Source organism: Periplaneta americana, chromosome 13 (genome assembly GCF_040183065.1).
Source record: "Periplaneta americana isolate PAMFEO1 chromosome 13, P.americana_PAMFEO1_priV1, whole genome shotgun sequence".
In the NCBI taxonomy this organism is placed as follows: Eukaryota; Metazoa; Arthropoda; class Insecta; order Blattodea; family Blattidae; genus Periplaneta; species Periplaneta americana.
The window spans coordinates 54,534,695-54,556,513 of record NC_091129.1 but is presented as its reverse complement, the minus strand read 5'-3'; the positions used below and the strand labels follow the sequence as shown (position 1 = coordinate 54,556,513).

Below are 21,819 nucleotides of genomic sequence, written 5' to 3'. Positions count from 1 at the left end.
CAGATGAGGGTCAATTTTGAGAAAAATACTAGGAAGACTTCACAATCGATTATTATAAACTCAAGTAGGCCTACAATTTAGACCAGACGTCTCCAAAAGCGTATTCGCGAGTAAGCCCCTGAACGGAACCGAAGCCAGTACGTAATGAGCGCGCTCCCCCTCATCCATCCCCACCTGTACTGTACTCAATGTTTATGCGCAAACGAAGAGCAGTGGTGGACTGCCATTATCATTGTGTTGATCGTCGTGTTCCACCGTTTCACATTGTCTTCTAATCATGGACGTAGTACATTCAAGAATGAAGAGGAAGAGAATTTTTTTGTGTTAGTGGGGAGAATAATAATAATAATAATAATAATAATAATAATGTTTTATTTTCACTGGCAATGTGAATGTGAAATGCTTAATTTGTTCGAAAATTCTTAAGGGTGTGTTAAAATTCAAAATGCGACGACAATACACGACTCTTCACAAATAATATCATAGTACAATTACAGGCATGTTGGACATGTGAAAATAATTTATTTTGGAGCTATCTGTGTAACTGTTGGTTATACATAATAATCAGTATATTACAATACATTTACACTCGGTTCCGCATGACATACTATAGTTTTTTGTTTAATTTTAGGTGAAATGCTTAGGCCTACAAATATTTTGATAAATATAAAACAAGAAAATACAAACACAAATCATACACGTGTTCTCAGTCTTAAACAAAAACAGCTTCTTGGTAGCTATGTTCTAGCTTGGAATATTGGAAAATCAATGAAGCCCTTTACATAAGTATCATTTGTAAAATCGTGCATACAGAACGCTACTAAAGTACCGTATCCAGAACAAAGTCAAAGTTTAAGAAAATTAAATTGTTTCCAGTTACAGTTCAGAGAAGGAATTTCAAGATTGTAAATGTAATTGAATCTGAAGTCGAAACCACAATTAACCAGTTTGTAGCTTACTCACTTGCATTGGACGAAAGCACAGATAGAAATGACGAAACTCACCTAGCCATTTTCATCCGAGGAGCTAATAAACATTTTACTGTGTCTGAATGTCTTCTAGATGTAATTACAAAATATAACTGGAGAAGTTCTTTTCCAGGCACTGAAAGGCACCATAGAACAGAAGAGGTTGAATTTGCAACGACTTGTGTCAATAGCAACAGAAGGGGCTCCAGCTTCATAGTATGTCAAAATAATATACAAAAGTATGATATTTCTTATTTTCTTGATGTTATTATTTGTAAACATAAGCAGACCGTTGCCGCGATCCCCCACTGACCGCTCTCATCTGCTGAGGTACGAGTCTCTTCCCCTTTTCTAACCTTGCAGCACACTGTGTTCGGCGGGCAGCATCGAGAGCACGAATGACGATACGCTTTTTGGATACCGCTGATTTAGACAATTTGACAGTAACGGAGTTGATGGTTCGAGCACGGGGAACCATTCCAATTTTTTTATGATTTATGGACATCAATAGGAATTTCCTGTCATGGACTATGTTCTGTAAGAGCCCCTTCTGTATTAATTTCTTTTTTAAGGAAAGCTCCCAAATGGTTTTTAATAATCATCTTTATGGATTTAATTATATCACTGGTCAACAATGATTTTGTTAAATGTACAATTTCTGCTGTTTCTTATGTAATATCATCTGCTTATTCCAAAAATGAAGTCAAAATGTTTCTACCACACACCATTTTTTTTATAATTTTAGAAAAATTCATTTATTTTTATTGCTATATACAGTCCTTAACATGCTAATGGAAAGAAAATATTTCAAATATTTCATTTTATTGCTTCAACTATTAACTTATAACTTCAGATCAGTGTTGCCTATGAAGTCAGAGTTCATAAAAATAAATTTTATTCCTCACAAGACTGGGAGAGATAGTATTAATTCTCAGTTGAGTTGGAACTTACAATCATGAAACAAATTTCATAACCCATGTTTTCTTTGCCCTAATTTTAAGTGTAGTAAAAATATCTTATAAAGTGAAAACATACCTCGAAATACTGTGTAAATCACAAACAATTTTTGTTACGTTTGTGGTTAATTAACTTTGAAAACACAGAGGTGAATTTTACTACACTATTAAAAGAGTTTACGAGTGTTATTTTGATTGAAAAATAGATGAGGACAGAAACTGGGCCCCTTAAATCGGTTATGCTCCATGTAATTGTATTAGCCTATCTGATTGGCTAAAAGGATCCCTTCATACATATTTTTCATTTCCAATGATATTCCTAGAACCTAAGGATCATTCAACAAACAGTTACTTTCTAGGAACCACAGATCAGAAGATTACAGAGAACTTGTCAGCGAGCTGATTCAAAATTATAACTTGATGGGGTGTCACGTATCTCTCAAAATAACTTCTCGGACACTCATCTATTTTTTCTTTCCTCAAAACCTTCGGGTAGTGAGCGACAAACATGGGGAGCGTTTTCATCAGGATTTTTCTGACGTGAAAAGATGCTACCAGGAAAAATGGAGCTCAAATATTCTGTGAGACTACTGTTGGACACTCAAAAGAAATGTTTTTCAAGCGAAGTGTAGCCTAAAATCTATTTCACACACATTTTAGGTAAGTAAATATGATTTTAAGTAAAATGTTACGAGGTATCAATACTAGAAAAGCCTGAAGTACATCTCAAAGACCCAGGGAGAATGAACAATTTTGAAAAAAGATTTGAAATCAGCATGAAAAATACTATAAGAATCGCCCATTCTTTAACTTTTAACAAAAAAAAAGTTTCATTTTGTTGACCAATGAATTATTAATGTGTTTTATTTAAGATTCTCTCGGCCCAATTTAATATCATTAATCAAGGTGAAAGTGTTGCATAAGATAATTTATTTTTATTCTCAAATCCGATATTTTAAAACCGTGATGTAATCATGGTTAATTTTAGAGAGGTATTCAAACAACGATATCGCTACGTTGCTCTAATAGTATTCTGTACCTGTTGAAGTATATGTAAAAGAAAATGAGGATTTAGGTATCAACGGAGACATGAATTGTGAATGGACTTTTTATTTGAAAGTCTCGACATTCTCCTTCAGACGACCAGCTTGTAGTCTTAACTTTAAAATGTTGGCCAAACAAAGGGCAACACAGTTCTTCTTTCCTGCACTATGTTGTGATGCGTTTGAATGTTAGGCATATTTCCTGTTTCGATTGAAGTAAGATATTGGCTTGATCAAATTCAATGGGAACGGGCGTGTCCTTGCAGGGCGAAACCTGGTAGCGAGACACGATGTGAATCAATCCTGTCTTCAGATTCATCAGCCCAAACCGCATCCCTGTTGAACAGACAAGATTTCCATTTAAAACATGTACTCCTGCTCTTTCAATTCCAGAACCTGACAACATAACAGTCTTCTAATTAGCGGACGATGTTGCTGTTCTAAACTGTGGTTCTTGCCAAACTTCTGCGGAGGAATTACAAAACTATGTGGACTTCATAAATGAATGGACCGAGAATGAAGGTTAATTCCATAAAATGGTAATTTTCACCTACAATACAGGGTGATTCAGACCACCCGTAACAGTCATTTATTTCGGAAACTAGTGCATGAATATTTTCGAGACAAAAATATTTATAACTAAACCACATGTGCACGTTCACTTGAACTTGATTTCATCAATCAGCCTTAACAGAAAGTAGGGTCAGTGGCGTATCACTTTAAAATTTCAAATGAGAGTTGGGGTCTAATAAGGTACTATTTGATAGAGCTCTTCAAAACAAACAACTTTCATAGGAAACGTTTTTATCAATTCCTACTCTTTGAATGAGAAAACGTACAAAAAAAGACAATGTCATCAATATTGAGAAATGTTACGAGACGAAAATGTAAACAAGACAATTAATGTTGACATGTTACTGAAAGGCTGGACAATTCCATTAATTTTTTTAAAATGTTTAAACTATCTGCCGTTCTGAGCAGCACACACCTGTACTCTTCTTCTAACACTGTCAGTGACTCCTAATACTTCGGCGTGGTCAAGTGACTGGCAGAGTAGGAATTAATAAAAACGTTTTTTTAAAAGCTCTATCAAATGGTATCCTATTTGACTAGACTCTCATTTGAAATTTTAAAGTGATACGCCACTGACCCTACTTCCTGTTAGAGCTGATTGATAAAATCAAATTCTAGTGAAAGTTCACATGTGGTTTAGTTACAAATATTTTTGTCTCGAAAATTTTCATACACTAGTTTCCGAAATAAATGACTTACGGTTGGTCCGAATCACCCATTGCCTTTTCGTACATTTTCTCACTGAAAGAATAGGAATTAATAAAAACGTTTCCTATGAAAGTTGTTTGTTTTGAAGAGCTCTATTAAATGGTACCGTATTTGACCCCGACTCTCATTTGAAATGTTAAAATGATACGCCACTGACCCTACTTCCTGTTAGAGCTGATTGATGAAATCAAACTCAAGTGAAAGTTCACGTGTGGTTTCGTTATAAATATTTTTGTCTCGAAAATTTTCTTGCTCTAGTTTCCGAAATAAATGACTGTTACGGGTGGTCTGAATCACCCTGTATAGCTATGTAATGACTATACTTAGTTCCATAATGTTTGACAGGCGACGTAAACATTGCCCGCAGAGAGAGAGAAGGGTAATTACCATTGTACCAATGGCAGAGGTCTCTTTCCACTCTTATCTTGAAGTTGGGCGGTGTGAAGCGTTCTAGGACATTAATGTTGTAGCTGAACAAGACCTATGTATGTATATATAAATGGTGGAAATTACAATAATATAATAAATCACAGGACCAATGTTTAATATTTATTTCATCTCGGACCACTGTGAGAGAGGAAAAAAGAAGAAAAAAAACGAAGTCAGTGACGGATCTTAAGAGAAACTTTACGTTAAAGAATTAATTTGTAGACCTGTGTTGGTTGAGACAGTTTGTTTATATTAGTGTGTAATAAAATGCTTAATCATTGTTTACCATCACTTCTGAAATACTCTGTTTACTGTCCTGTTGCACTTCATCATTCATTACGCCACGTCGCAGATTTCGACTCGTCCCTTTCCTTCTGCACTCACCAATGCAGATCCGAGGTCCTTCACCGAACGGGAAGAACGTGAAGTTCGGTTGACTTCTCTTGTTCTCTTCAGTGAAGCGCTCTGGATCGAATCTATCGGGCTCCGGATAATACTTCGGGTCGTGGTGCACACCCATCAGAGGCACATAGACGGCAGTTCCTTTCCGTAGTACCACGTTCTGGACTTCATTAACCGAGAGAATGTAGTCGCTGGTGGCAACTCTGTCCAGAAAGGGCACGATCGGGTACTTACGCAATGTTTCTGAAAAAAAAAAAAAAAAAAAAAAGAAAGCATCTTATGAGTAAAACGTAAATTTTTATGACGAGTAAAATTATTGCCAGTATGGTAACTTGCTGACAGACCTTGTTCGTTTCTCGTCTCAAAATCAAATAATGAAGTAAAATCATAGCAAATGACCAAAACAGCCCAATCCTAGAATGAGGAAGATTAAATCCTGCGGACAGGAGAGTGTGGAACGTAAAAACGAGCGGATTTTAGAACTGAACGAGGACTAAACACTCAGCTGGAGACATGAGATCGAGTACATTTTTTTTTTTTTTTGGAGAAATTCGTATGCAAGCCAGTGCATCTGGGTGCTTCTCTTAATGTAATCCGTTTTCAAAACCTTGTAGAGTGTCTCACTTAATTCAGGGATAAACTAGGGAAAAAAATTGTTTTGTCCACAATCTGAAATACAGAATTTCTCCTTTTTGTCTGTGAAACAATTTTCTAAATAACTGTATTAGTTTCCGAGTTATGAACAAAAATGTGCACCAGGAGCGCACTAGACAGCACCGCCTGTTGCTACGTTTGTCGCTCGTTTTCCGAAAGTTAAAATCTTGAAACCATTTCCCTCAAAACTCAAAAACTATTGAAGATAATTATAATTGCATGACATGTTGTATGGTTATTGTGTATGCTCATGATTAACAGACTGAATTGATATATTTGTCCTATTGTTAACAGAAAGCATAAACAAATATTTTTGAGTGGACATTTTTAGGAAAATAAAAAAATAATAATAAAAATTACTAGTTACACTAAAAAAATAATGATACTGATTCATTTTGTTGCCACAACCTTCTGGATCTGGCCGGACAAAGGACATTTAAAATTTGGTTATTGGTTGTAAAAAATTACCAAAATTTCGAAAATTTAAAATATGGCAATTTTTTTAATCCAAGTAGGTAGTTTCGTAAATGAATGTGTGAATAATATCATAAATTTTCAACTTAATTCAGATACTTGAGAAAATGACAAAATAAATTTATGTAGTTTTCATGTATTTCAGCTGGGTACACCCCCTTAAGATGGTGAAGAAGTTCAATGTGGAAAAAGAGGAAAAATCGAAGGAGAAATTAATGTGTATAATTGACAAATCAAATTTCGAAAATTTTTATTAAAATTATAGGAAAAAGAGATGCTGGATTATAATACCTGAGACTACCATATCAAGGTACGTCATCTCCTGTATCACGTCATATGTCACTTCATTGTTGTGGTTGGCTAGCACCTGGCTCATCTCTTCCCTGAGTCGTTCCTGAATCTCTGGGTGCAGCGCTACCTCGTGCAGGAAGAACGACATGGTCAACGACGACGTCTCGATGCCGGCCGTAAGGAAGGCGAAACACTGAGCAACGAAGTCGTCTCCGTCAATTTCTGAAAGAAGATACAATTAGTCCCATCACATTCACAGCACTGTGATTTTTCTTATATTTATGGATATTTCCAAAGCGCAAAATATTTTGCAGAGACTAATGATTCTTAAATAAGACAAAGGAGTGAAAGACTTTAAATTGTAGGGCACAATTGGGATAAACTGAGTATTGTAGGTCTAGATTTATCTTCTATTCTAATAGTAAGTGTTCAGACATACAATTGAAGAGTGTGATCCCAAATCTCTCTACTACTGCTAATACTTACTGGCTTTTAAGGAACCCGGAGGTTCATTGCCGCCCTCACATAAGCCCGCCGTAGGTCCCTGTTCTGAGCAAGACCAATCCAGTCTCTATCATCACATCCCACCTCCCTCAAATCCATTTTAATATTATCTTCTCATCTACGTCTCGGCCTCCCCAAAGGTCTTTTTCCCTCCGGCCTCCCAACTAACACTCTATATGCATTTATGGATTCGCCCATACGTGCTACATGCCCTGCCCATCTCAAACGTCACATATGTATACAATAAAAATTGTCAAATGGTCTGAGCGAGATTTGGGATCATACATATATATTATGTGTATTGTGAATGGGATGGGTGTGGGATAAAAGAGATAATAATAGAAGAAATGTATGGCGTAATGTGAAGATGCGATTAATTGATATCGAGAGGCAAGAGATTGAGCTCCAATGTTCGGAAAAGTCCTCACTACATTTACAATAAGATCTCATGCTTAACTACATAAATTCTTGTAACAAAGCAGTAGAGCAAGTTTAGCGTGGCTAAGATTGGCGGCATGGAAGGGTAATAAAATTGTCAACGAAGGAGGAGAGCGCATTTGTCCACTGTGCGGAGAAAAGGACTCCTATAGACATATTTTATTGCAGTGTGTCGAATTGGAACATATCCGGAGAAAATATCTACGGCCATCGATGCTAAGTCAGAATAGGAGTTCGCTTGCATGTCTTAACCTCATGGGAAATAGAGAATACGAACAAAAGACTGGATTATTCCTGTTGAAGACGAGACAGATAGAACTTCAGCTGTTGAAGTTTGTGATGCAAACTGACGAAGGGATAATGGTATCTACTAAGTTATACACTTTTATGCCTGTATAGGTTAGGATAGCCTATATTATATAATGTGTTTTGTTTGTGCCATTTTCATTTTAATCTGTGTGTTCTTTTAGAGAGTGGTGGTTGGATCTAATCATAGGTGAGGGGGTGAAATCTACAAAGTAGGACTTATTTTAGGTACAAAGTACGTACGGTCAGAAGACCCGTGTATTGGATTTAAGAGAAAATTATGATCATATAGTACATCTTTATGTATAATATTGCCCAATAAATCCATCTGTCTACTATATATATATTATATATAAATAATAAAAAAATTATTTTTTATTTACCGACACTCGCAACTGCCGAGGTTATATCAGCGTCGCCGGTATGCCGGAATTTTGTCCTGCAGGAGTTCTTTCACATGCCACTAAATCTAGTGACGTAAGCCTGTCACATTTAAGCACACTTAAATGCCATCGACCTGGCCCGAGATCGAACCCGCAACCTCGGGCACAGAAGACCAGCGCTATACCAACTGCGACACTCAGGGCGAGTATATAATAATAATAATAATAATAATAATAATAATAATAATAATAATAATAATAATAATAATTTCCAATGGACTGAGCGAGATTTGGAATCACACTCTTCAATTGTATGACTGAACGCTTTACATATAATTATGTTTGAGATCATTATCATTATATTTTAAGCTTGTTTGCTTTCAAAACAACGCCAGTCCTTGTCGAATACTTTTTGTTATTGTGCATGTCACTTAAAAACTGGCCCAGTCCGTAGAACGGTGAATATGATAAGATAATATATTTCTCAACATATTCGGTCCTGCTGACCCTTCACATTTCTGTAGGCTGTTTGGGGCATCAGTCCCTTACTTGTATTATTTACAACTTTAAACACAGACGTATCATGACTCTTGAAGCCTGTTCTTACTATGTCTTTCATGTCTCTTCACTTTCACTTAACCATTCTTCTAATTTATTCACGTCTTATCCTACATCCCTCCTCTTATTCTCAGTTACACTTAAAAACTATTCCTACATTCAACTTCATTCCCGTTTTCTCATAAGTAACTAAATACTGCCTTCTTGTAAATTATATAATACAGTTATGGTGTGTGGATAAGCTTCAGCGCTTCTACCGCGTTGTGTTGGTGTTATTGGCTGACGTTTCGACCGCTGTGTTGTGGCCATCTTCAGAGCAGTTGCTGGATAAGGAAATAGTCTGCCAGCTCTTGTATATATATTAGTCTCGATGGGGTGAGTACTTGCTCTGATAGGTCGTAGGTTCTCCTCCTGGCATCTGATTGGTCCTACGTTGTCCAATCCGGTTAGGACCAATCAGATGACAGGAGGAGAACCTACAACCTATCACAGCAAGTACTCCCCCCATCGAGACTACTATATATATAAGAGCTGGCAGACTATTTCCTTATCCAACAACTGCTCTGAAGATGGCCACAACACAGCGGTCGAAACGTCAGCCAATAACACCAAGACAACGCGGTAGAAGCCCTGAAGCTTATCCACACACCATGTTCACTAGCCGCGGAAGCCTACGCGAACACATAATACAGTTATACTTATTTAATATAGAAGACCTAATCGTTGTTGACTATTTCACTGAAAACTTAACCTATTATTAAATTCGCTGTCCAAACACTTCCTACTTCTTACACAGCGCATTCATGCTTGTATCCTAGAACATTGGTTTCACTTTATTTATAACACTGTTTAAACAAAACTATTATTCTATAACACTGAAAACTTGCAACAGTTCAATTCCATTTATCCATTACATAACTAAACATACTATTATTTTAACCCATTGATACACCACGTCCTCAGATTATAGATAGTTTTTTTCTTCCTTTTGCCCCCTCTTTTCGCACTCCTAGTATAATTTACATCTCAGTACTTCCCCTTCTATTCCCCGCACTTATTTCACTTTCTCGTTCACCACTCTCTTCTTTCGCTGGTTCAGCATTTTTTCTCCCCCTTTCTCTCTTTCAGTCTCCAATCCTGTTGCCATTTGATACTTTTCTTGTTTCTCTGACGTGGCCTTGGGGTGACGTCATTACTGATCGTCTACTACTTTGTGGTGTAGCCGCTGCCTCCATTAATTTTCAGTTTATCCTTAATTAATTTTGCATAATGTCCATTTTTCCTAGCTGCTCTCATAAACGGCACTAACACCTTCCTTTTACACCGCAACCTCGTATTCAAAAACTTCATCTGTACTAATGCTCGAGGCTTTCAATGCTTCCTTACTAACAATGATCTTCTCTTTAATCATCCGGTTTGCCAATCTGACCAAGATGGGCTTATTATTCCCGTTTCCCATTCTATACACCTCTTTCACTTGTCCATTTTCAATGTCAATACCTAGCCACTCCCAGCACACATTCACTATCACTTCATACGTGTCCGAAGATATTTTTTCACTTGTTCTTCAATATCAAAAAAAGATTAGGTTGGTCCTCCTTTTCTCATCTCCTAAATACTTCACCTTTTAATCGATTGTTTTCCTTACTTGTGGTATCCAGTCTCAACAAATTCTTCACCTTGTTTTTTTTTTTACTCACTATGAAACGCTTGCATATACTACTGCACTTTGCTAAGTTAGCAGGAAAGCGGTAAGTCACGTCTTACTCGGCTCTTTGCTCATTGAGAACTGATGAGAACGGTGAATAAAAAAAAACTAGCCCAGTTCTTTCATAAAAATGGCCTTAACATGTTTTGGGATCATTCTCTTCAGTTTCACCATATATATGTAATTTTATTAAGATCGCATGAATATATGGAATTATTTATTGTTATTACGTAATATTATATTATATGATAATAATAATAATATAATAATAATAATAATAATAATAATACGAGATCCCGTAGTACCGTTACGGTCTCTTGATCTCCCTGAGAAGAAAGAGTTACTTGATAAAATTTAATGTGTGAATTTTCACTCCCAGATATGCCACAAAGTTGAACTAAAAAGTTATATAACGGTCACCATATTTCATAGACAAACTCCGGATATAAGAATCCGGCCTCGCTGTAGACTTATCCGACTCGCAACATTCCATGCAATGTATACTTACGATATATACAAAATAATTAATTTATTATAAGTGAAATATAAACAAATAGGCTAATATAAAATAATTTATATAATCTTAATTGAAGATAATAATTTCCATAACTAGGAATTATAGACACCAAAACCGATAAACCTAAAGCATCTTCACAAACAGAAAATATTAAAAATTCTGTGGCTTCGAGCAAAATGTGATGTCATTTGTTGCAGTTTTTCAGAAGCGAGTGTTCAAAATTTGAACGACCTTATAAAATTAATCATATGGATCATGGCTCGTGATAACGGGTTAGAGGGAAAAGAATGCATGCCAACTTTTGCCACATTGAAGATACCATTATGATGCAAAACGTATCGCAAAATCTCATTTTCGTCAAAAATTGACATCACCCTTTGTCTTGGAACCACAGAATTTGTATAATATGTTTGACACTTCCATCTCGTAGGTCTATCACTTAAGCTCGAACTTCGTTTTCTGTAATTCTGTAAGGACGTATTTATATTTAAATGAATGGAGAAATTTAAGGGAAATAATTGTTGGTTACAGATTTTTACATTTAAGAAAACGGGAGTGTACCAAGAAATACCCTCATCTTATCCTACCTGCAGTACGTAATTACGATTGTAAGCAGCACCGGGGTCGAATTTGAATCAGTGCTCTAAAACCCTACCTAGTGTTACTAAACAGAAAATAACTAACTGGGGACTGTTTGGCAGTATGTTGAATGCAAATGTTCGTAGTGACCGTAGTAATATTAGTAGTGGCAGTGGGCCGTAGTAGTAGCAGCAGCAGTAGCGGCAGTGGGCAGTAGTAGTAGTAGTAGTAGTAGTAGTAGTAGTAGTAGTAGCGGAAGTGGCAGTAGTAGTAGTGGTGGTGGTGGTGGTATCTATTACTGGTACTGTGTAACCACCAGCTCAGCGTCCCTGGCTGGAATGCGGCGACTGCCTGCTAGTAAGACAAGGACAGAGCTGTGTTGAGGTGTAACATGCATGCTACTACCTAAATAGAAGATATTGCTCACATTGTATTCCTCATGGCGAAAGTAGTGTTGCTAGATCCGATAGGTCCGACATGCGCAGAAATGAAGAAGTCTGATCGTCACTGTCATCACTATCACTGTTATTCTCACTATCACTATCAGTGCTGAAACCGTCTCCAGAAATGATAATGCTGTCGATAACGTCAGGTAGTCTTCCATCTGTTTCCCAGTATGAGTCCTCCAGTTTCTTCACGTGGTTACAGCAGCGTTTCCAGTCGTCTTTCGTTATGGACGCAATTGCATATTTTGCAATATTATTCAGCGCCTGTAAGGACAGGTAGCCTGTAACATTATTTTCTCGCACTATGCGCTTCATTTGTTCCCAAATGAGTTCAATTGCACTAAGTTCACACATGTAAGGGAGTAGTCGCAATACGGTATGACCATGTGAAGCAAGCATGGTTAAGTCTCAGTGTACATTTTTTTCTGCAGCCATGTTATAATATCCTGTTTCACAGCACACCGTGATGGAACTTTGTCAATTTGCATACTGTGATATGGGGCGTTATCCATAATCACTACAGCATGGGAAGGGAGATTTGGAATTAGTTTTTCCGTAACCTACTTCTCGAAATTAACATGGTTCATTTGACCATGGTAGTCACCAGTAGACGTACCTGCCTTTATAGATCAACTCAGCATTTTGAATGAAACCGTTGCTACTGCCCGCATGAACAACGATCAATCTCTTTTTAGCATTTACGTCCATATGAATGCCTATATCACTATCATCTTGCCAACATCTCCTGAAAGTCAAGTTACTGTCGATCCAACTTTCGTCCAAGTAAACCAGCTCACGACCAACTTCCCAATAGCGCCGAATTTGAACTAAATATCCGTGTCGCCAGGTCTCTCTAATAACACTTTCCGTTGACTTCGATATTTTTTCCACTTAAATCCCATCCTCTTCATAAGAGTTTGGAGAGATGATTTACTCCATGGAAAGTGTATTTTCTGTCGAATATGGGTAACAGTTTCGGCACGGTTGGAACTTTCTTCTCTTTTAAGTAGATATCGTGTACAATCCTGCGAATGACACATTGATCGAAGCCATCTACTTATATTGTCGTATGAGGTGGTCTAGTTTTGTGTTTCTTTCCTGGAGTAGACAGAGGTTCATTAGGAGAATTTATTTCCTGTAATTTATTCTCTTTAGGTATATTTTTAAGTAGTTTCCGATTTATTGCAATATAATGCTGCTCTTTTTGCTGCCTGATTTATAGGAAAAAGCATTATTCCTAGCTTATCATCACACTGCTTAATAACGGAACTGATAATTTCGCGGCCTTCCGAATGGATCAATTTACTCTTCTTTTTTGGCGGCATTTTAACATTACACCCTTTCAATATAGCTTACTATTTATTTATAATCAGTTACAATCACAAATAAATACAAGAGAAAAGAGAAAATGAAAATACACACACTAAGAACCACACTATCGCTATATAGCACGTTGGCCTACTGGTTGAGACAAGTGTTTTTTGCACGAATACTACAGTCACCCCTACCTCAGTTAACGGGACTGATAATCTACCCCTCACTTCCCCAGCTCTCAGAGGTGTCGAGCTGCTGGCCAGACAGTATGTCTTCGTTTATTTATCAAGATGTGATTTATTTAGTTTATGGTCAACCTGGTTGGCGAGTTGGTATAGCGCTGGCCTTCTATGCCCAAGGTTGCGGGTTCGATCCCGGGCCAGGTCGATGGCATTTAAGTGTGCTTAAATGCGACAGGCTCATGTCAGTAGATTTACTGGCATGTAAAAGAACTCCTGCGGGACAAAATTCCGGCATATCCGGCGACGCTGATATAATCTCTGCAGTTGCGAGCGTCGTTAAATAAAACATAACATTTTTTAGTTGTATGTCAATTCATCTGGAGAAGTCCAAATATATTATATCTTAATGGGGGAATGTTGTACTTTTGACAATTAAATTTTGTGATGTTGCACAGTTGACTAACCTAATTCCATTGTAATTACTAGTTACGTGTAGGCTCTCTTTTCCAATATTCGGTTTAAAAATATCCTCCCGTTCTACTTTATCCTTGAAATCCCTCAATGAAATTTTCATGTGATATCTAGACAACTGATCAAAACTGTGTTCCAATTCCTCATAGAAGCTATCCTTTATATGGTCGTCTTTCTCTTCTGTAGAGACGTGAGCATTTTTAACTACGATATCGCACCATCTACCCATCTACCGTTAAGTACTAAAGTACTAAATATGATATTCCGTGACTGTTAAATTCTACCTTTTTCACTGGTAATTTTATTTTTTTATGAACAAAGAATTCTGTTCCTTTATTGGTGATTATTGTTTCCTTCTCCATAATACAACAAGTAATCTCCTATTTGTGATATGCCATTCCCATCTAACTTAACCTCTGTAAAATATGTAATATATGCTGAAATATTTATTATGCACTAAAATATTTAAAAATATGTACGATAACTTAAAACGTTGGAATAATGATCCGCTTGGTGTGATTTGCCGACATTTTAGCTTTTCTTACAGCTACATACGTATATAGGAGCACAACATGTAATTACACATAATCCGGGCTCTAATAGTTATTTATTGTTACATAATTATAAGCACACTTGTGTATACTACTTATATACACAAGCATACATGACAAAAACGTGATTGTTTGATTACACATAAAACTCACGTATTACATCAGACTTATTGACATTCTGGATATCAGCCAAATTACTGTGCACAAATTGCATGACTACGCTGTTTACCAAAAATGACCTGCTCTTCAGTTACAAATAAAAATAATAAATAACAACTGAAGTAATCAGCAAAGATATTAAATTTGACAGTTGCAGAGTTATGTAAAGCAATTTATTGTAGCATTCTCTCAACTAACATTATGAAAACCTTTGACGGAAGATGGAAATAATTTATAGTTGAATATTTTTATTTTTTTTCCTATGCAGAGCGGTCCCACTCCAACCTCTTCTTAACAAAATCTGTTGTCGGGCGGCAAGCGGTCGTACGTCGGCGTACGAACAGGTCTGTGCACGCTTCCCTATGCAGACCGGTCTCACTCCTCCATTACCGCTTAGCTTCGTAGGGATGGGCGCTCCGCACTTGACTATTTTTATAAAGAGAATATAAGACTACAGAAAATCTCTGCCTCCTGATATAAGAGAATGAATCACATTGTTTTTAATTATAATGCTGACTCTGCTTGAAATGAGAAGTGAGAAAATACACTACAGTGTGCGGCATATCGATGGCTAAGAAGTAAATCTCGTATCTACAGATTGGTCATTTAGTTTAACTACATTATTATTATTATTGTTATTATTATTATTATTATTATTATTATTATGCTCACAAAATTGGAATGTTAACTAATATTTTGTCCTTAAGTAGATTATCTTTCAAAGAAGAAGAATATGTAAAATGTAAGTCTATGTATTTTGAGAAAAATTAATTTTTAAAACTTTTTTTTATTCGCCTGAAAATTTACAGATACAACTTCCTTAACCCTCTATATACAACTTAACCGGCATTATGAACGGTCGTAGCATGCATGTTTAGTTGGGAAATCCGAACGCTTTTTGTACGGATCGGCGGTGAATGGCGGTGGTTTAGGCCTATAACTACGTACAAATAATGCGCCGTTAAGAAGTAATAAGGAAATGATGTCCATCTTCCTGGATACGAGAATCATATCAGTGTAGAAAATTCTTAAACAACTTCTGCACTTCTCTATCTGTAATTTCACTCAGCGCTCTCCTGATTTCATTTTCCAGCTCTTCAAGAGTGTGTGTATTGTGCACATAAGCTTTCTATTTAAAATTTCTACAAATAAAAATCGCAGACATTTATACAGTAAAATTATAGACAGAGGGTTTCAGGACGTATTTAGGAATTTTCTACACCGACATGATTCTTGCATCCAGGAAGGTGAACGCGATTTTCTTATTATTTCTTATTACCAGAGAGAGCATTTGAGTTAACTGCTACATGCACTATATCGTAATGTATTAGGAAGCTAGGAAGGGAGGGGGTGAATGTCATCGTGTCGCTACAATAACGACGACTGGAGTACAGTTCCTGCAGCAAATTATCTTTACTATTCAGTAATTTTACTTTATAATATTAAATAACCTATTGTTTATATTGTACAGTACATTTAATTACAACATACATAGTTCTGTGTTACATGATATTAATGTAGCTGCATTAGAACAAAATATTGTATATAAATACAACAACATAGAAACATAGTATTTTACTTTGTACTACTTTGCTCTTCTTCATGACTGCATTTGTTACAGTGCACGACAATATACTTCATTAAGCTTTTCTGCTTCCATTTCGTCAGATCACAATAATCACATTGATTTTTCAAACAGAGCTGCAATGGTAACAGGATTTACTTTCTCTAGCTCTTCGGATGTCAATAGAAACATTCTGCCCACACCTTCAGTTTGAAGTGCCCCAACAATAACATTAGCAACGGATCTGTTTGCAATGTTTCTCGTTTCGTCTATAGATACCCACAATTTTTCATCTTTTAAGATTTCTCTAATTTCACGTAAGACATCTTCATAACATTTTGCTAAATAACCCGTACGCAGAATAGATTGTCGCGGTATATTTTTGCAAAAATGATCCGACACATGGGTGTTCCAGTTTTTTAATTGGAATATTTGCCCTAACGAACATGTGGCACAAGTCTTGGTAAAAATTACATTCCATATTTGAGAATAGCTTCGACTTTCTTCGAATTCAACAACTTAAAACATTCCTTGTGTTGTAGTGTTTTTATACATGGTGTCTCTTGTTCCCCAGTAGATCGATTTTACATACCATGCATGTAATTAAGTTTTTCACTATCCGTGGAAAAGTGCTGCGATCCGAACTCTTCAACAAATCGCTGCAATTGTACATGCCGAGGCTTCTTTTCTTTCGGCATATCGTAAACTGTGTTGTAATGTAAAGGCAAATAAATGCTTTGCACTTATAGAACTAATTAGAAGGACTTCGATAGGAAAAAAGTAAATACAGGAAATAGTGTAGAAGGATCAATAAAGAAGAATATGAAGAAGACAGGAAATTTAAATACGCCAGGAAATGCACAGGTATTGAAAACTATCTAAGACAGCACGTGTAACATCAGAGAGCTCTGCGCGTACAATGACTGTACCTTGTAGGTAAGACCCCTTCCCCCACCACGTGACGTAATCAAAGCTCTCGGTATAGTAAACTTGTGTCCACTGATAACGTACCCCATCTGCTCTCTTTGCTTATTACCTCTTACGGGCGCATTATTTGAACGGAACTATAGTCTAGGCCTAAATCACATAAAATTCGGATCTCCACACTAAACACGCGCGATACGCCCGTAAAAATAATGCCCGTAAGTTGTATGTGCCGTGTACTGCATAAACAGTCGTCTACGAACAAATTATTTCGTTCATAAAGATTTATATTGTCTGTTTATTTCTGATATTTGAGATTTCTGATATTTGAAGATTTCTGGTATTTGTGAAAACTCTTCAACTCCCGATGTATGTATGTATGTATGTATGTATGTATGTATGTATGTATGTATGTATGTATGTATGTATGTATGTATGTATGTATTTATGTATGTATGTATGTATGTATGTATGTATGTATGTATGCGTGTGCGTGTGCGTGTGCGTGCGCGTGTGCGTGTGCGGTCCCCCTCCCCAAAAAAGAGACGACTGTTGGTGATGCGAATGTCTAAGTTCTATAGCGCGGTTCACACGATGTCGACTACTATTTTCGTATTACCGATGTTGTGACGTATGTAAATCTCTGGGAAAACATCGAAATGGATTTTTTGACGTATTAGAATATATTTCCGTTATGTTTCTTACACTGAGTAAGTGAGAAAATGAAGATCATATAATAATAATAATAATAATAATAATAATAATAATAATAATAATAATAATAATGAAAAAATTATATTACTGTAGTTATGACTACACTAATACATTCGAAAATTAATAGTAACACTTTAATTAAGATCGAAAACTTACTTATTCAAATTTTGACGTAATTAAATTTATTAAAGTAACCTCCTCCACTATCACGTACCCATAGTTACACTTCTGCAAGGCGACAGATGCTATCCACAGCGTCATTTTGTTCTAAGTTTCCGACTGACTATTCTACAGCTGTTATAGTGGCCTGTCTTCTTCTAAAGCGCATCACTGTCACTGGTTCTTTCATCTTAAAGGTCGTATTTGCAGGAATTAATATCCGGAAAATACGAACCATGCATTTCCGAGCTCCACCTGTTCAGTAAATTAACCACTTCGGGAATCACGTGACAATGAGCATCATGAACACCATCGTGGAGTACAATGGGATGGGTGCTGAAGAGGATTTCGGCGCTTTCGGTGCATTGATGGCCGTAAATGGTTTTCCAAAGCTGCTGCTGTAATATGCACCGTCCATACGCATTCCAATTGGAATAGAATGATTTACTATTACACCTTCATAATCATAAACAATATAATATATACTCTTAGGTACTTCTGAAAGGATCCTACTCTTGTCTACATAGAGCGTATTCCGAATCTCACCGGTGAGCAATCCGATGGCACCACGTGTTCCGAATTCCACCGATGGCGTCATAGATGCTCCACCGGTGTCGCACCGGTGCCATCAACTTGCAGAGGTGGTGGCAGTCTCCATCAGCCGCCATCAGTGAATCTGATTGGTTCTTGTATAGGGCGGGAATTAGCAGACGAATAACATCGTGCACTGTTGTGTCATGGCGGTGTGTTCTGCTTTAGTTCTGCTGTTTGTTTTTAATGAGCACAACGTAAAAACAATATGTTAATGGCTTATGAGCGAACATGTCAACGGACCCGTTATTACTACCGGTTCAAGAAATAAATTGTTTATGCTATCTTTTCTTTGAACGAGATGGGAGTACGAAAATTTCGCAACATTTTGCTAGCGTAGCACAGACAACAACTTGTACAGTCGCCATGACAGCCATCGATCCTTCCAGCAGTTTTGTTCCTTATTTCGCTGCAACGTGACGTCATTGATGCCACCGGACCGGTGAGATTCGGAATACGCTGATAGTTTTGGCATTAGGGCGTTGCAGGTAACAATCTATTATTACAGCCATTGCATATACTGGGTGTTCATTTCAAAGTGTGTCATGACGTCACTGTTGTTGGGTCACCGATTTGAAGCGAGTTTCAGTTTATATGTTAGAGAAGTTGCCTATTATTTAAGGCGTTCTTCAATCTGAACTTGAGAACGTGTACGGTATAACTTGAACGTCGTAGCAACAGATGACGGTCTGTACGGTCTGTGTGCTACCATAACCTCTTTCGAACTGTGTTTTGCGCCGGCAAGTCGTACGCAGGGTATTTGTTATCATCGGTTGCGTACGGTAACATTCCACAACACAAATCAAATGCTCCGTGTCCATGTTGACCGTCGAAGTTAATGTCAACAAATACGTAAGTAATCGTCTTAGCCCTCTCCCCATATCCCGACAGTACGTATTTCCAAACAGTTCACATTCCTGCCACTACCGGCGTTACCGTACGTATCGGCACGTACTCTTAAGAATGAACGCCGTACTTGCTAGCCAACTTCTCTGCCTCTTAGATTATACACCTGAGCTGCGGAAGTATAGGAAGATTGAATTCTCTAGGCTCATCAGCTAGCCACATGACGGCATACAGCGAGCCAAGACACATTTTGAACTGAACACCCAGTAGAGATAAATGAGATTATGATCTTGTAACTTATAGATAAGTGTTATCAGGCACCATTCCATCTCATACTGTCAGCTTACATTCGTCACCGTTGGGGGAGCTGAATACTACCAGTGTTGCCAGTAATTTTCGAACGTCATAAAGTAAACAATTTCAATTGACCGAAATGAGGAAGAAAGGATGGACGAGTTATTTAGAAGAGGTGTAGATTGGACTTTACTTTGTTCATATTAAAAAAGTCACAGTTGGAGATTGGCTTTAGATTAATCCTCAGGTCAACAAAAAATTAGATTTAGGAGGAGTTTCTACTCGCTGGAGTGGTTAGGTTAGGCTAGGTTAGCTAACGGTGGCTAGGGACAGGTTAGGGACGACCATTTGCACCCCAAATCTATGGGATGAATGTGGATGAAGTGTACCAGCCCACCGGCCGCATGTGACCAGTCACCCGCCCAAACAATGGGGGCCCACTACCCTCCTTCGCCACAAGTTCATACCGTAAACAGCTAGACCTGCTGGACTGATTCAGCTGTTTTGTGACTATCCAAACGAGCAGAAACCTTTTCTCACCCATATTTTTGTTCAGCTGGTGATGAAGAGTCAACGAATCTTCTAAACTTCGTGACTTTATTTTTCAACACCAGTAACGGAGAAAGTCCGATATGCGTCTCTTGTAAATAAATTCTATCAAATTAATTTGCATAAATAAATTATCTTAAAGATTCTTCTGCGAATACTGAATCGACATTTATATTGTAAGATGGAAGAACAGTTGGAGAAGAACAGTTTGGCTCCAGGAAGGGAAAAGGTACGAGAGATGCAATTCGACTGCTACGAACAATCGGTGAAAGATACCTAGAGAAGAATAAAGATGTGTGTATAGTATTATAGTATTTGTGAACTTAGAAAAGGCGTTTGACAGAGTGAATTGGAATAAACTGATGGGGTTCCTAAAGAAAATTGGTGCGGATTGGAAAGAGAGGAGACTGTTCAGTAACCTATATATATATATATATATATATATATATATATATATATATATATATATATATATGAAACAACGAGTCAAATACAGGATAGGAGAAGAAATGTCAGAAAGAACTAAATAGGAAGAGGAGTACGACACGGATGCCCTTTATCACCTACGCTGTTCAACATCTACTTGGAGGATTTAGTGAATAACTGTTTCCTGAACATGGGAGGAGTGATAGAAAGAGGAAGAAGATTTGTATAAGGTTTGCTGATGATATGGCGTTGTTAGCAGAAGAGGCGATGATACTAAGGGATATGCTACTGGAGCTAAATGACAGCTGTGAGCAGTATGGAATGAAGATCAATGCCAACAAGACGAAGACCATGGTCATAGGAAGAAAAGAAAAGAAGGTAAACTTGCGAATTCTAAATGAGGCAATAGAGCAAGTGGACAGCTTCAAATACTTGGGGTATACGATCAGCATTGACATGAGCTACTGCTAGGAAGTCAAAACGAGAATAGCAATGGTAAAGGAAGCTTTTAATAGAAAAAGGAGTATCTTCTGCGGACCTCTGGAAAAAGAAGTAAGGAAGAGAATAGTGAAGTACTTTGTGTGGAGTATAGCATTGTATGGGGCAGAAACATGGACATTACGGCGAAGAGAAGAGGAGCGACTAGAATCATTTGAAATGTGGGTAGGCCTATAGACAAGGATGGGGCGTGTGAAGTAGACAGTGTAAGAAACGAAGCTGTGTTGGAAAGAGTGGATGAAGAAAGAATGATGCTGAAACTGATCAGGAAGAGGAAAAGGAATTGACTAGGTCACTGGTTGAGAAGAAACTGCCTTCTGAAGGATGCACTGGAAGGAATGGTTAACGGGAGAATAGTTCGGGGAAAAGAAATCAGATGATAGATGACATTAAGATATATGGATCATATGCGGAGACAAAGAGGAAGACAGAAAATGGGAAAGACTGGAGAATGCTGGATTTGCAGTGAAAGACCTGCCCTTGGCAGAACACTATGAATGAATGTTTTAGTAAATATAGTATGGAATTTTTTAATAACAGGGGTAATAGTAATATCTTGGAGCAACAGTAACAAATGTAAATGACACTCGAGAGGAAATTAAACGCAGAATAAATATGAGAAATTGCCTGCTATTATTAG

The 21,819-nt window shown here is 37.3% G+C and overlaps 1 pseudogene; it reads right to left on the bottom strand.

Moving 5' to 3' along the window:
- Nucleotides 1-352: 352 nt before the first annotated feature.
- LOC138711629 (uncharacterized) overlaps nt 353-21,819 on the bottom strand; it is an 86,200-nt pseudogene continuing 64,733 nt past the window's right edge.